At 49.8% G+C, this 17,391-nt stretch overlaps 1 pseudogene; it reads right to left on the bottom strand.

Moving 5' to 3' along the window:
- Positions 1–7,879: 7,879 nt before the first annotated feature.
- Positions 7,880–12,660, bottom strand: LOC149326585 (uncharacterized; annotated as a pseudogene).
- Between the last annotated feature and the right edge of the window lie 4,731 nt (positions 12,661–17,391).

Below are 17,391 nucleotides of genomic sequence, written 5' to 3'. Positions count from 1 at the left end.
CGACACGAGACTTTAATGCAAATAATGAATACTGGCGGCGAGACTAGCCAGGAATCCCACCCTCAATCCAAAGTGGAGGTTGATAGATGTCATTCTTTCGAGAAGCGCTCGTACTGTACGTACTTTGGCTCAATTTTTATCCCGCTGGCCACGTCAAGTGTGCACCCAGATTCATATCTTGCTTACTTGTATATTCGGTGTGTCACAGTAACGCCAAGAATACGACCCGCCAAACCGAGAAAAGTGCATGATTAAAGAAAGATAGGGTAGTTGGTGCTTTGGATTCACTGGCTGAAACATTGTTACTAGGGGTAAGACAAGGCAAGGGACAGAAAAAAGGTATAGACGGCAAAACACTTGGCATCAACTCAACGCTAGTAACCATGCTTAAGCCAGCGAGAAGAGCTATACCAGATCTAAGAAATCTGTGCTGACCAAAAGCACATGCTTCACCTGCTTCGCCTGCTAAGCATTTTTGTATAACAAACGTAATACGAGCAGACAGTACACACTCAAACCCACGGATACTGAGAATTCACAAAATAACAAACCTTAGCCTCGCAGGATAACTCATCCTGGGCGAAGTCTGCTGTTCGTCAAAGCATTTTCGCAAAAGCTGTGAGGCTGTCCAGGGGCGCTATTACGAGTTTTTGTCTCAATTTTGAGACTCTGACGTCAAAATGACGACACCGCGAGTTGTTGACTGCGGAATCAACCAATTAGCAGCGAGGTTGTGGTGTCTAATAGTAGGGTTCCACCCAGGAAGCATTTAGTTGCGCAATAAAGGACCGTATGCTAAAGTTTTTCTGTAAACACGCCGTTAATAATTTGAAGAATGTTTTATTTCGCTAACAAACTATGTTTCAAACTCAACGACATGAAGCAAAAGAAGAAGCGTCCTCAATTTTGCAATTAAGTTTGCTCTTCAGTCACTTTTGCTGCCGCGAGGGTGCGCTGACGCTGGAAAAGCGTCGGTAGCGGCGGCTAGGCGGCGTGAGCTGCCGCCTGATTCAACCGATTCAGCCTTATCCCTCCACGCACATATTCAGCCATCGTAAACATGGCAGCCAGAAAAAAAATCAGCTGATTCGACGGCTGTCCTCTTTTTTTACACATTACGCAGAATCAAAGTACTGCGCAGACGTCTTAAGTGCGCGGAAAAATCTGTTTAAAGGCAGTGATTGCTACGAGTCTGCCGAGAACAATTTGGAAGGAGCGCTTGGCTCGAAAACCGGCGAAGGCAGCTTCAAGGCAAGTTCACACTGGCGAGTTGCAATCGTCGCGCTAGTATTCTAGGCGACCGATTTCGGTCAATTAGTTACGGTTTGCGAAGCACACGTAAAGCGGGGAGGGAGCGTAATAAATCGATTTAAGCCTGTCGCGCGACCTCCGCGACTCGCCAGTGTGAACTCACCTTGCTGCTATCGATGGCAAATGTGCTCCAAGGGCGATGCGTGATTATATTTATTTTTGTTCAGAAAATACCCGGCGACCATGAATAATCACACTGCAGCAACTGCCGACATACGGAAGCAGACCGGTGCAGCTGATGGGAGCTTGCAATCTCACTGCGGGAATTAAGAGCCGGCACGCCCGGTCACTGCGGCAACAATCACTCTTCCGCCTCGTAACCAACTCATGCCGCCCGCTTCGGGTTAAGCACTTGATATTCGTGTTGGTGGTGCCGTTCCGTTCGGATGATGCTCGGATGACGCCGCCGGGGATACGGCGGTGGCGAAAGTTTATGCGAAGGAAGTCCACCTTCGCCGCCGCCTTGTCTTGAGGGGTCTCGCCGGAAAGCGCGCACCTTCTGCGACTTAACTTTGACAGTGGTCTCCGCAACTCACCGCAAACACTTGCACAGTCGGTTGGGCTACGCCGACGTTTACTTCATTTCTTACGGTGTCTTGAAACCCACCGGCGGCGAAGGCGCGCACAGGCACTTGCCGCTCCACTGACCGCGCACTCACCCGCACACCTCCAAGTTCAACGCCCGAGTTCGTCGCACAGCCATTATGCTCCTTCCTATGTCAAAACGTCGAAACAACTCGTCCGGCACGTCAAAACCGTCTTCATGCACCCTCTTACACCGCTGCTCGCGCGGCCACCGGCCATGTAAACAACCGCCATTTTCTGTCTCGAGCGGTTTGAGACCACTCGTTCTAGTCGCAAGAAATCGTCTCAATCGGCTCGCATAATTAGGTGAGCAACGTCAACACTTTTTGCACACTTATGACGTCGGCCGGTGACGCAAAAAACCAATATGGCCGCTGGTCACGACCGACCAATAGGAACGGGGCAAATGAGACACTTTTTGAGACACTTTCCGATTGAGACGATTTTGAGCGACTCGTAATCGCGCCCCAGAATCGCGCTCTTATCCTGCGCCCCGTTCTCTTATTTAAATGCTGAAACGGATGAGACAAACCCCCCCCCCCCCCCCCCCCATCGGTGTACTCGGGACACACACACCACGGCACCATTTGTGGGTGTTTTGCTGCTCCTGCTGCTGTTCATCATTGTCGCTAGGCTCTTTTCTAGCACTGTAACTTACCTGATGCCTGGTCGATAAACACAACCGTAAAGTTTCTGTCATTACAACAGATTTTCTTGAATGCTTTCGAGTGTGAACTTCTAGTAACAACAGAAATTTGTTTACTGATTACAAAACGATACTACAGAGCTGCAGCCACAGAAAAAAACTACAAAAAAAACTACACTACCACAGCAAAATACAAAACAACAGAAATACCTTATCACGAGAAAATTCCCAAACATTCTGTTACATTTTTGACAGAGATCTGTCGTTTCTTTAGACTGGGGACCACTTCGCGAAGTTAGCGAGGCGCATAGCAGAGAAGAATGTAAAAGTCCAGATGGTCACACCAAGTTCTTTTTTTAAATTTCTGAACAAATTATGATGGTGAAATTCTGTGATCAGAACCATTTCTCGAATTATCCTATGCATGCTGTCCAGTATGGAATTCGTTAGAAGCGGTCAGTTCATGGGTTGAAGAAATGGCACCGCAATTTACAATGGTAGCTTCAAAATCCTGATTTTCTCCGTCGACGAGCATCAATCTGCACACCAAAAACGAGCTACAGGATGTGCGAATTTTCAAATGGTTATCAAGGTTAGAAAAAAATTCAGCTTCATAGAAATTACTGTAAGGCTGTCTGTGCTTCAAGTTTCTGAACGCACCCAGATATAAAGCTTTTATGTGTTTGCAGAAGGGACGAGCTTGAAATCTGCTTCTGTGTCCGCAATTAATCTCGAGACGTGCATGTTCCTTTTATGGCTTAAAGGTTGCATCAAACAGTTCCCAGACAGTTAATAAGCGGTTTATGGACTATCACTGCAATATTAATTGACAGAAAATTTATAATTTCATTGCACTTCTAGCAATAAGGGCAATATATTCAAACGCCTACTTTCTAAAATAGTTTAGAAGGCTGAAAGATGCTCCAGGTGAACGAAATCTCAGTGACAAGTGTATACTTACCTCCTTCGACCGAAGAAGACACGCAAGTGCTGGCATCCATCAAAAAATGTGGGGGCCCTCGTAATCGACAGCCGAGGTTTAGCTGCGCCAACGGCTCCCATAGGACACGGTATGCGGCGCGGAACGCCTCGTCGATGTCGTCGTCAAGCACGCTGCGTAGACTCCAAGGGTCGTAACCCAGTGCCGTGCGCAGAGCGCCCATCACTCGCTGCTGAATGGCGATCCCCAGGCAATGAACAGCCAGCAAACGATGCCCTGGTCTGAGGATCATGTACACGACACTGTGCTCCAAGGAGAGGGTCTCCGGCTCTTCCACCAAGAAACAAACGATAACTGCACCCTTGCACACTTTCCAAGCGACCGTTGCACCTTGGTTACCACACTGCAGGGCGGCTAAAATACGCTTGATGAGTCCTAGACCCTCCGCCCTAGACGGCGCATCCGTGAAGAGGTAGTGCCGCCATATCTCAAAGCACTGCTGTGGTAGCAGGCAGCAGTGCAGCCACGCTATGCGCCGGAGACAGTAATCGTCGTCCACAGCCGATTGAGCAGCCTGACAGATGGCACCGCGGACGTCGGACGGCGGAAGTTCCCGAAGCCGCGGTAGCCACAACGCTTTCTCGTCGTCGAGACAGTTCAGTTGCGCTGGACTGAAACCGATCAGCAAAAAGTGCAGATTTAAAAGCTGTCTGTGAACCGCTGTAGGGTTCATTGACAAGCGGCGTTGCTGAAATGACATTGCGACGATGCGTGGAAATGCGCAGCCTGTTGATGAGGCGTTCACTAGCACCCTTGTTTCTGTTTCAGGCAACTAAGCGAGAGGCTTCGGTAGCTTCAGAAGTAATATAAGTCACAACGCTGCTCCAGAACATGCTATTTTAATTGTAGCGCATTTAGCATTGGCTTGTTTCAGTGAAAGGCTAGAAAACTTTTGCACTTCACAGTATTCTAGCGAAATTATGCAGCGGCACTCGATCTTTTAGCAGTGTGCGGTTCTCAAGTATTGTCTCTTTAACTATACCGAAGCACTTATCGCAGAAAAAGCATTTGCGAAGGGGCAAAATACAAGAAAATAAAAACGGACGGTAAAGTTATCAAGCATGATGAACAGGGCTAGTCTATTTGTCGAAAGCATATCACATCTGAAAAGTGGTTCTTTGCGTGTTGCTGCCATGTGCAAGTTACACTACCGGCGAGTACGTGCTGTGCCACGAGGCAAAATTTTTTGTCCGGCACGGAAATAACCTATTCATTAATCAAACGCTCTAGCTTTTCCTTCTCCCTCGAGGCGATCAGTGTGTAAGCAAGCCACGTGTGCTCAGGACGGGCGCTTCAGGGGCAAGAAGCCATGATTTTAACTGGGCACCTGATGGCGGCAAAGGTCAGTGCTCACGTCCCACTTTCATGCGCAGCCACTATGGTTAGCTACTTCCGATGAACGCCGCTCGACGGAGAAGTGCGCCAAGAATCACATTGCCAGTATTAATTGAAGTTGAGAAATAAAAGTAACTATTCGTATATGGGGCTGGCATGTTGCAAACGTGTTTCTTATAATGCGGCAACGCGATGGAACTTCGGGGCATTCATTTATTAAAAGCAACTGATTCGCTACCATGGTGTTGTTTATCTTTTTCTTACTAATTTCCGATTATTTCTAATGTACGCGGCGTGTGTCTATCGCCAAGGACACGACATTCTATGCTGCCGAGATCGCGTTGCAGAACAGTATTGCAGCACGGAAGAATATATTTACAGGCATTTACAGGGAGACATATAGCAGCAGCCGCGATAGCTGCGAGCAGGCCGAGTGGACCGAGCCGGAGATCTTTTTCGTTTTCTTCCCTCGTCAACTCGTGGCATAGCGCAGCTTTTCATCGTCGTCGTCAGCCCGCTACAATATCCCTGGCTTCAGAACCGCCGTCCCGGCGTTTGAGGGCCCAAGTGTCAGCGGCGTAGTAGGGTTTAAGGCGGCGGACATTAATGATGCCGGCAACAGGGCGAGAGTACGATGGTGAGGACGCATGGGCAGCTTCTTTATAGTTGACCTCAGTCACTTTGCGCACCACACGGTGAGGGCCACTGTTTGCGAAAGAAGTTTCTCGGAGATACCAACGTGACGCGAAGGCGACCACAGAAGGAGGAGTGATCCAGGTTCGCAGTTGACTTCATGGTGTCGACAGTCCTAGGCGGACTTCTGGGACTCATAAAATGCTTGGACCCAATGGCGGGCTACTTGGCGCGCCTGGGTGGCTTGATCGATCGCATCACGGGCGAAGGTTGCGGGGAAAACTGGAGAAGGTGGCATGACAGTGTCCAAGGGCAAGGTGGGGTGCCTACCAAACAAAATATAGAAAGGGAAATAGCGCGTGGTGCCATGCCGTGAAGAATTCTATGCGAAGGTCACGTAAGGCAAGGAGCGCTGTCTCAGCCATGGTGGTCGGGAGAGACGTACTTACCTAAGATGTCGGTCAAAGCTCGGTTAAGCCGCTCAGTAAGCGAGTGAGTGATACGCTGGTTAGTGAGTGATACGCTGGAGCGAGTTTGTTCTGCATGGAACATGAAAGCAAGATGTCGTCGATGGGTATGGACCAAAAAGTACGGCCGCGATCGGTGAGTAGTGGCCAATGAGCGCCATGGCGCAGAATGACATTTTTAAAGATAAAGTCCGCGACATCTGTAGCGCAGCTCGTAGGCAAGGCACGTGTGACAGCGTACCGAGTCGCATAGTCCGTTGCGACAGCGATTCAGTTGTTGCTGGAGAGGAAAATAGGAAAAGGTCCGAGAATGTCGAGGCCAACACGGTGAAAATGTTGAGTTGCACATCAGTGGGTTTTAGAATACCAGCAGGCAATATGGGAAGCCTTGTTCTGTGTTGACATATGCATACGCTGTGACGTAATGCATGGCGAAACAACACAGACCTGGCCAAAGGAAACGGCGCCCGATCTGAGCATAAACGCGGGAGACACCAAGGTGTACGGCTGTTGGTATATCGTGCAGTTCTTAAGGGAGAGAGGAGCGCAGCCGTTTAGCAATGGAAAGAAATAGCGGAGGGCAATCAGAGAGAAGAATATAACCAGCCCCTAAATATAGCATTCATTGATTACGAGCGAGCCTTTGACTCAGTTGAAAGCTCAGCTGCCCTGGAGGCACTGCGGAATCAGGGTGTAGAAAGAGTGTTATGTGCAAATATTAGAAGATTTCCAGATATCTGAAACCAGCTACCATAATGCTCCATAAATAAACAATAAAAATCCAATAAAGAATGGCGTTCGGCAGGGAGACGCGATCTCGCTAATTCTATTCTCTCCGGTTTACAGGAGGTATTCTGAGGTCTGAATTGGGAAAAGTTGGGGATAAGAGTGAATGGAGGATAACTAAGAAATCTGCAATTCGCTGATGTCATTGTCTTGCTAAGTCACTCACTACATGAACTTGAAAACATGATCAATGAGTTAGACAGGCAGATGAGGGCGGAGGGTCTAAAGTATGACTTCCAGAAAACCAAAGTAATGGCAGTCTAGCAAAGGAACAGTAATTCGCACTTGGCAGCGAGGGGCTGGAAATAGTGAGGGAATATGTCCACTTAGTCACCGCTGATACGGGTCATGAAAGCAAAATAACTAGAAGGATAAGAATGGGGTGGGGCATAAGACAAATTACACGTTGTTCCCCAATGTGTTAGTACCTTTTAACTTAGATCTCGAAAGTTCGGTATCAGTTTGAAATTGAGCAGGCGTGAGAGCGGCGGGTATTCTGTTCGACGACCACCGAGCATGCCTGTTGCTACACCACCGTTGAGTCATTCAGTTCTTTGCGGGGGCAAGTCAGCCCAAACAGAGAGGTTGGTTTGGAAGCAATTCTCATCTTTTTCGGGCTTGCCGGACTGCAACCACCACTACGTGATAATATTGCCACGTATCATTGTAGTGTCCGTTCATTCCCGCTCAAGGCCGCAGGAAAGGGTTGTTATCATTTTAAGGCGGAAGCATTTAATGCCTCATCGTTGTAAGCAGGAGTTGTCGACAGAAATGTCACGCTTTTCAGTTGGTCGAAACGGTTGTGACACGTCACAGAGCGCGAATTTCAAACGGGGCCAATTGTACTTTGGCTAGTAACCATGCAACCAATTAAAGGGATCGTATAGTGATGCTCCAAGTAAGTGGGAATGAGTTAGTTAATTGCCGAATCACTGAATTAGCCTAATTAACATTTCTAATCAGGCCAGATAGATAAATAAAACCGAGTAGGAAATTGGTTCAGTTTAGGAATCGAACCCCGGTCTCCGCAGTGCGAGACGGGCATGCTAACCACACCGCCACGCCAGCTTTTTTTTTCCTTCAACATGGTATTTATTACAGTGATGTAATGTTCTATGTACATGAACTATATACAAGCCATTATGAAAACAGTGTTAAACAATACATATTGAAAAGACCATGCACTAGAAAAGAGGCAATGCAGAGCACATCACTAATAGTGAGTGCCACTCCGGTTCGTACTCAGTCTGGACATACACGTCTCTTAGATGAACAACCATTCGACTGAAGTGATCCTTTGTAGACACAACAGGTTCACAGTGTCTGTCCATCATGCGGGTTTTCCAGAGGCTGTGCAGTCCAATCAGAAAGAACATGTCCAGGGGTTCATCAACAAATGGCAGCGCAGTGAGATAGCGAACAGAATGTGGAGTCAGATGAATTCTTTTTTTAAATGTGCGTTGCAGGATATACCAGAAGAGTACTGCATCATCGCAACTGATGAAACATTGCTCAATTGTTTCTGGTTCATCACAAAGGCGGCAATTAGCGGTAGACACAAAAATGCCCTTTTTCTCTAACCATGTTCTAGCGGGCAACGTACCGGTGTGTAACTTAAAGAAAAAGGTCTCTGTACACGGCGAGACTGGCATCTTACGTACTCGTTTGAGTACGTCATTCCCCGGTAAACCAAAATACAGAGAGCGGTACATTGGCAGAGGGAAGAGCATACTAATCAAATCCTTATACAACTTTTTCCTCGACACTAAAAAAAGTAACTCAGGAGAAAAACGAACAAGTAGGAAACGGACAGCCAAATACACCTCTTGCATTATGCCCCACAAACACGGACGGTCACAAGCATTGGAAGACACAATGAGGTTGGGTAAAACATGAACTAAGTTTGTTTGCAGGAATGAGCGTACTATTGGGTGTGTAGTGTCACGGAAAAACATGAAACGTGACACTATCTGTCGGACATAGAGGTGAACTAGACCAAGGCCGCCAGCGCTTACAGGCCGAAAAAGGTTATCACGCCTCATGGATTCAAAAGACGAATCCTACACAAAAGTAGCGAAAAACCTGTGAAAACCCTGGATAGGAAGTATTGCGCAATGAATAATTTGCAGTACATAATATATTTCAGTGGCGCGAAACAGATTACAGGCAGTCGCCCTGCCAAAAATTGAGAAGCCATGGGGGACAAACGTTTGAGCACAGCGCTGAAGAGTTGACACGCGGTCTTTCCTATAATGTGCGCTATGCTAATAGGCCCTCAAAGGGACGCCAATGTACTTTGGTGGCCTGCATGTCCATGTTATACCAGCATATTAGGCAGGTGTCGAACCCCAGCTACCAAACCAAAGACCGCAACTCTTAGAGCGATTAATCCGACTTCCTGACACCGAACCAAAGTCCTCCGTTAAACGAATAACCTCATCGATGCTTGGCTTATCAGTACAAAAAAATGCAAGGTCATCTGCATAAGCCAATACCTTCAGCTCGTGGCCCATTATTCGAAAACCATTGACAGCTCTACTGTTTATAACACTTATGCAAAGTGGATCCAAGTGTCTTCACTTATGCAAAGTGGCTCGCCACGCCAGCTCGATGGCTTGGAAGGAACAAAGGCACGTCTAGTGAATACGATGTCTTAGTTCACTCCCATCTTCCTCCCTTCCGTTACGGCGAGGTTCAAGTGTCCACCGCGGTAGCGCGACAGGTACATTTCCTTTCCTCAAAAACCAATTTACCGACTAGCAAGGCGTAGAACCGAACGGGCGATGGCGTTCTGTGGACTCCCTGGCAACGTTGCAAGACGCTGTCTCGTTTCACTCTTAGAGGCGAAGCTTAACAGCACTTCAGTGGCACAAGCAGCAACACGGCGCCTAAGGCTTTCGCCTCACTGCACTTTAGGTCAACAAAGTGCCCTCCATCATTTTAGAGCGCAGCTCTTTGGCGTCCGTTCCTGGGTTTCGCGTCGTCGTCGTCGGCGGCGTTGTCGTCGGCGTCGGCCTCGTAACCAGCTCCGCCCCCCTTTCATCCGCAGCTGGGGTTGACTCACTATCGGCGTCAGCGGCATCATTCAGTCGCTGCTATCTCTTCCCTCTCCCTTTATCGTGTTGTCCGCTTGCTGCGCGCGCTTCTGCCCCCATCGTTTGCCGCTGGGTGTACACGCCGCCCCATTCCCCCTCTTCCTGCGAGTCTCCGGTTGTCAAAGCGCCGGCTCGAACTTAATTCCTTTCTTCGCTCCTCCTCCAATGCAACCCCTGTGCGGTGGCAATCAGAGAGCCAGATCGGTGGCGGCGGATCTGTATATGTGCACCGCCCGAGCCGAAATTGCCGCTGCCGTTCGCCACTGCGAAATTATCTGCCAGTTCTTTCTGAGCCATGAGCGAGACGACCGATGGAAGTCCTCCGTCTGCTAAAAAAAAAATTCTGTGATAGCGCATACATGCGTTGCTCGATTTCTTTGCCTCAATCTATCGAAAAGGTGAAACAGCTTATTTGCTGCGCTCAAATTTCGCATTAGGAAGTAACGTAATCGTCGGTAATTTTTTGTTCTTGACGCGAGAAGCAACCGGACTAATCTCGATTGATCACAACCATAAAGAGCTGTGTCTACGTTTTTCCAGATTACTGTAGATGATCTTGACCTGTTATCTGTAAGTTTCCTTGCCGGCTTTAACTTGAGCGATGCCGCGAGCGCTCCGCAATCGTAGTTCGACGACCGCCGAGCACGCTTGTTGCTACGCCCAGTGCTGCGTCATTGCGCATGTGCTTGAAAGATCAGAACTTTGAGTTCAGCAGTTTTGCTTTGTATTTTTGTTCACATTAGAAAAAATAAACTTATATTTCCACGCCCGAGCGCCGGCCGCCGTTATTCGGGTGCCCCCGCGCTCCGCGATCTCGTGACTCAGTTCCACTTGTCTGATGCGTGGGTGCAGCTTCACGGGGATGCCTTTGGAGCGACGTGGAAGCGAGCACAGTCAGCCAGTCGGATAGACAAATTCTATTTTCCACCAGACTTCGCTTCTTTTGTCGTCAGCTCCGAGGTTATCACGTTCCCTGCAGGCACGCCGGTGATTTCCGATCACCACCCCTTGTCAGTCAGGCTCGACTTTGGTGAGGACACCCCACGTACTGTTACGTGGCGTAAGGACACGAGCCTACTGGCAGACCCGGAAAGCGTGGCGTCGCTGCGTACGGCGTTGGCCGCATCGTGCAAGAGCTTCGTTGCAACTGATTCATGGGACACACTCAAGACTCGTTGGCAGGCAACTCTGGTGGCGGCCGGTCAAGGCTGCAGACGCCGTGTAACGCATGCACTGAATGACACCTTCAAGCGCATCCGTATAATGCAAAGGGGAGCCCCCTTAACCTTTGCCATGAGCGATTACCTGTGCCTACTTAAAGCACGCTACCACGTGTTACTCTGCCAGTTATCAAGGGCAGCTAGTCGCGCACACCAGCTCGGGCGGCCTATATGAGTCCCGGCTCTGCTGCGACACGTACGCGCAGGCACGGCAGAGGAATTCGCTCCCGCTACTGTGCCATTCGTGACACTCCCAGACGGCACACAAAGCAGAACCACGTCCGATATCTGCACGATCTTCGCAAGCCACTTCTCGGACCTGTTCTCGACGGGTAGTTGGCTGCATCTTCAAGAAGGCTATAACGAACTTATAGAAAGGTTTTTTGGAAACTTGGCACGTGTAGCAGCACAGCTGCATAAAAACCTATGCGTACCGGCCACAAGCCAAGAGCTGCAAGCCATCCTGCAAAGTATGAATGCAGCCTCGGCCCCCGGTCCAGACGGCATTCCTACATGTTTTCATTCAACGTTTCTTTACGAGATCCAAGGAGCGCTGCTGAGGATGGTCGACGGCTTCCTCGCGGATGGATTACGGCCAAACTCTTTCCGCGAATGCCGCATCATACTCATTCCGAAAGCGGTCGGTGACCCTTCCGACACACAAACATGGCGGCCCTTAAGTCTCTTAAACGCCGACTACAAAATCGTCGCATCTTTAATCAACAAAAGAATGCGGACGGTTCTGCCTCACCTAATTCACCAGTCTCAAACCAGCAGCCTGCCTGACCGCTCGGTGTTTGCTGCATTGGCACTCACAAGAGACCTGTTCACATTTGCCAGCAGGACGGGCTTCACCGGGTGTTTTCTTTCGCTCGACCAGGCGAAAGCATTCGATCGGGTGGAAGACTCGTATCTGTTCGGCGTCCTCAAAGCCTTCGGATTCCCACCGCTAGTCGTCAACAGGCTGCGCTTACTTTACACGGACCTGAACGCTCGTCTCTCCGTAAACGGCCACCAGAGCGCTCCCTTCTCAGTCACCCGGGGCATAAGGCAAGGATGCCCTCTCTCCCCAACGTTCTTCGGGTTATGCCTGGATCCACTCATCCGGCGCATTAACGACAGCACATCCGTACGCGGCTTCCCTCTGCCTGGTCAGGGCCAAATTAAAGTTTCGGCCTACGCCGACGACGTGTCGCTTTTCCTCGAGGACGAGGGTAGCTATGCCACTTTTTCGCGGCTGTTTCACGAGTACAGCAAGATATCCGGGGCCCTATTGAACAGGATGAAAAAAGCAAGGCGCTAAGGTTTGGCACCTTCACACCGAACCTTGCGGGCGAGGTGGAGTGGGTGCAGGGAGTGAAAGTCCTTGGAGTAGTGTTCCTCGCCAGCGGAGAAGTATCCCACGAAACCTGCAGTAACCTCGGCACGAATGCTGAGAAACGCCTCTCGGTGGCGTCAGGTTTTCGCCTTTCAATAGCAGAGCGCAGCTATATAGCGAAGAACACTGTCCTAGCCGCATGTTTTTTTGTCGCCCGCGTCGGAAATCCGCCGCTTACGTTTGCTCGCAGGCTAACCACGTCATGTGGCTGTTTCGTTTGGGCGGGGAAAACCGAACTTGTGTCACGGTTGTTCATGCGCCTTCCACTATACATGGGTTGGGTTCAGTATACCTTCCATCAGCACCATGTGTATTGTGCTCACCTTGCGAGGAGTACGAGATCTTGTACGCAACCCACAATATCTCGGGACAACACTCCTCGCATACTTTCTGGGTGCAGCGCGTAACGTGCATTTTACACAACACGTGGTTGGCCCTGTAGCCGAGCAGCCGCCGGAATATTTCGTTAACGTGCGTCGCATACATGCGTCGTTGACTGCCAGTGGGCACGATCTGGACGTTGATGAAACCCCGCCGTCCAGGATGTGTTAAGCACTAACGGGCGCTGAGTTGACCCGCGAACAACTGCAGAAAACGAGAAGGGCGCGCTGGCGCCAACTGACCTCAGCTGCGCTTCCTGCAGATGTCAGGGACTTCGGCTGGTTGCGAGGCTGGCGGGTCCTGCCCACAAGAGACCGCTTTGCGGCGTGGGGCGTGGGGCCCTCCGCCCGATGCCCGCAATGCGGTCTCTTAGAAACATAAAGCACGCAATGTTCGACTGTGTAGTGGTGCGCACCTTTTGGATTTTATTGCCGAGCATGTTTGTAACCCGCCTGCAAGCGCGCACTAGTTCGTCCGAAGTGTTTAAAAATATGCTGTTGTATGACGGCATGTTAGTTTTGTGGCGGCAGCATGGAGTGGCTTCCTTAAATGGGCGTCCGCAACGAACAATGTTTCCAATGTTGCAGCGCCTCCGCACGCGCCTCTTTGAGCAAGCATGCGTGGACGCTCTGGCAATGAGCGAGGCTGAGTTTCTGCGCGAATCGTCGAGATACTTCATCGTCCTGCGCGGCGGTCGAGTGTCGGCCTCATTACTGCCGTACTGACGTGCTCAGTGTACCGGCACTGCGCATGTGCTTCAATGATCAGACGTTTAGGTTCAACTGTTTTGCTTCGTATTTTTGTTGCTTTCGAAAAAAAAATAAACTTCTCTTTCCACGCCCAAGCTCGTCCACACCCAGCGAAGTTTATATCGGCGCTGGCTTGCTGAGAAGTTCCGACAACCGAAAGTTCCGAAGCCCCGGATCAACTGCGACCCGTATGTTCCGTAACCAGCCTCCCAGCCCAGGCGCCGTGCCTTTGCCCGTGCTCGCGCAATCTTCGGGACCTTTGTTCAATTAGCAACCGAGTTGGCCGCCCGTGACGTCATGGGAGGCCCGGTACCTGCTGCCCCTCCGGTGTTCCGTGCTCCGCCTCCAAAGGCGCACTGTTTCCAGTTTACAGTTACTTGCGACGCGACGGCTGACGACCTCGTCGACGGCATCGAGTAGGTTGTCGGCCCGGAAGGGCTAGAGAGCCTCCAGCGCCATGGAGGCATGAAGTTCTGCGTCGCCTTGGCCTCGGCTGCGGCGGCGGAGAAGATGCTTGTGGAAGGCGCCTTCAACCTGAACGGCACTTCCGTCACAGTAGCCTGCGTGGGTCCCGCCGTGGTCCACGTCACGGCTTTTCGTGTGCCGCTGTTCGTGGTAGACGCGGCGCTGGCGGCGACACAGAGCTCTTACGGCAAATTCAAATTCAAATTCAAATTTTATTTTGCCACCATGGTACAGATGATGGCGGGGACCCGTAGTAAAAGCTGCCGTTTGACAGCTTGACAAGGCCACGGGCCCCCACTTTGACAGCAATGCAGTGGTTGTTTTTTTACACACACGAAAAAAAAAAGAAAATACAGGTGCAAGGTGCTGGACATCACCCATCCCGTCTTCAAGGGCCGTCGTCACGTCGGTAACGGGACGCCCGTGGTCCGGATCGAGATGAAGCAGGCGGTGCCGAACTTCCTGACCGTCCAGGGCCCCCGCGTCATGTTTCACTATCGAGGCGTCCGGACGGTGTGTTCCCGCTGTGGGCAGGACGGCCACATCGGCGCGGCGTGTCGAACGCCGCGGTGCGCTCGCTACGAGGTGTTCGGCCAAGACACGGCCGGATGCGGAGCGGCTTGCAGGCGCTGCCGCGGAAGCCACGCCACAGCGGACTGCCTGCGACCACGGTCCTATGCGGCGGCCGCCGCCTCGAGGAACGTCCCGAGCAAAGACAACGTGGCCTCAGAAACACGGAGCACACCAGCCGTCCGGACGTCGGTTGCCGACGAGGACCCTACGACCAGCCGCCCGAGGGAGGCCGATTCCGCCCCCGCGACGGAGGTCCCCGGGAAGCAGCAGCACCACAAGGGGTCACCTTCAAACGAGGTGGAGCCGTTCGCTGCAGTCTTCGCCGAACCCTTCCCGGCGCTTCCCGGCACAGACGCCTACCACACCGAAAGCAGCAGCGGCGACGATTCCAGCGTGACGTCGGCCGACCTGGCGGAGGTACCGGACAAAGGCATGCCGCTTCGCCCGACAGGCGACATGACGGTCAGGCAGGTGTCAGGGCCGACGACTCCTCGAGGTGCGGACGACGCGCGCTTCCCGTCACCAGCCAGCCACACCCTCCCATCGGCGACCCTGGAGTCGGCAGCGGCTTCAGCTCCGAGCGCCGCCAAGACCACGCAGCCCTTACAAAAATGGATGTCGAGTTTCTTTTGAACATGTATGGAGAGCCTAATGATTCTAAAGGATCTCTATAGAAACTCGCTGTCTATCGAGTCAGCTCATTAAGTAGTCTATTTACTCTTTAACGAGACCTAACTATAAAATTTTGCTCTGTACGCAGTCAACAGAGATTCTTTAGAATTGGTTCTATAAGAGTTCATAATGAGTCAAATTTTATAGAATTTCTTTCATGCCTTCACTATATGAACTCGCTCCGTTCGCAGTCAAAACAAATTCAATACAATTTCCTCCGTAAGACTTTATAAGGAGTCAAATTTTATAGAATTTCTTTCGTGCCTTCACTATATGAACTCGCTCCGTTCGCAGTCAAAACAAATTCAATAGAATTTCCTCAGTAAGACATCATAATGAGCCAAATTTTATAGAACTTCTTTCGTGCCTTCACTATACGAAGTCGCACCGTTCGCGTTCAAAACAAATTCAATAGAATTTCCTCCGTAAGACTTTATAATGAGTCGAATTTTATAGATCTTGTTTTGTGCCTTTGCTATATGAACTCGCTCCTTTCGCAGTCAAAACAAATTAAATAGAATTTCCTCCGTAAGACATTATAAGGAGTCGAATTTTATAGATCTTGTTTTGTGCCTTCGCTATATGAACTCGCTCCTTTCGCAGTCAAAACAAATTAATTAGAATTTCCTCCGTAAGACTTCATAATGAGTCGAATTTTACAGAGCTTGTTTTGTGCCTTCCCTATATGAACTCGCTTCGTTGGCAGTCAAAATAACTTCTATAGAAATGGCTCGGTATCGCTTCAAAATGAGTCAAATTTTTTAGAGCTTCTTTCGTGCCTTCGCTAAATGAATTTGTTCCTTTCGCAGTCAAAACAGAATCTGTTGCATTCTCTCCGTAAGACTTCTTAAGCCAAATTTTATAGATATTGTTCGCAGTTTTCACTATATCAATTCGCTCTAAAAGGCGGTAAAACTTTAAATCAAACTGCACATCAGCAAGCTAGAAATAATTCAACGCAATCATATAACATTAAATTTTTGAAAGGCACCTCTGAATCGACGACCGATCTCAAGAAAAATTTGGCAGAACACAGCGGCAATGTATTCGTTTGCTTTCTTGAGTAAAAAAACAACCTCACCGCCGTTACGATCACTTGAAATCTCCAGAAACTGGATCAACAAAGCGTACAAATACCTGTAACGAATATTTTTTTCCTCATTGAAAGACAAAATATGATCAGCTCTCACTACTGACTAATGAGCATGAATAGGAGTAGCCTTGTACATCGTTGTCATTGCATTCGCCTTTTTTCGAGTTCTTGTTGATTTGTGTCTCCACCAGTTGTTTCCTTTTTTTTTGGCGAAAAAATGGGCCTTCTTCCCGTAGCGTCCTGTCTATAGCATAAACGCTGCGCACGTGCTCTACCACGAGCAATGTTTGCCGACCAAGCACACGACGCACTGTGCGACAGTAATTCGGTGCAGTATTAGCAGAACCTCTCCAAAACTTCGTAAGTCACCTTTCCAGCATTGCAAAAACACTTTTACCATGGCGTTGCGGCTCACGAGGGTCGGGAGTTGGGTGCAGCACTGAGGCCTGGCAAAGCTGCGTTTCACCGTTCCGTCGCGACTGCAGCGTTGTGACGGTTCATTTGACGGCTTGACAGAGTTGCGCCTAATTCCTTTATCGCCGCAACAACACAAGGCAGAAGCGTGCACAAGAGGCGCGCGACATTTTTCGGACAATATATTTCTCCAGCGCTGCACCCGATTTCTGCCACCCCCCCCCCCCTTAAAAAAAATGACCTCAATGGTAAAGACCCCTTCCGCTGTAAAGAGAGGCTGACTTCGTGAGTTTTGCAAAAGAGTAAACCTGTAGTTGAGACGGGCAGCCGCTACAGTAAACAGGCCCATTATTAAGATTATGTTCCTAACGTGCTTTTTTTTATCTTCGCTAGTATCTGTAGACATAAATTAATAAATATTTGTTTGTTTTAAGCGCTTTCCACATTTTGCAACAGACCAGCTATCAGGCCTACAATTCAAATTCACTGTGTGACGAAAATTCCTTTACCATGCTGGCATGGCCCCACCTTGAGTATTTAGTCGTTAGGTGCGTATTAACACTATGTTAGGTGCAATGCTGGCTTTTC

Source organism: Amblyomma mixtum, chromosome 10 (assembly GCF_055824585.1).
Source record: "Amblyomma mixtum isolate Tamu chromosome 10, ASM5582458v1, whole genome shotgun sequence".
Lineage (NCBI taxonomy): Eukaryota > Metazoa > Arthropoda > Arachnida > Ixodida > Ixodidae > Amblyomma > Amblyomma mixtum.
The sequence above is the reverse complement of the archived record's forward strand: the minus strand, read 5'-3'. Positions and strand labels throughout refer to the sequence as shown.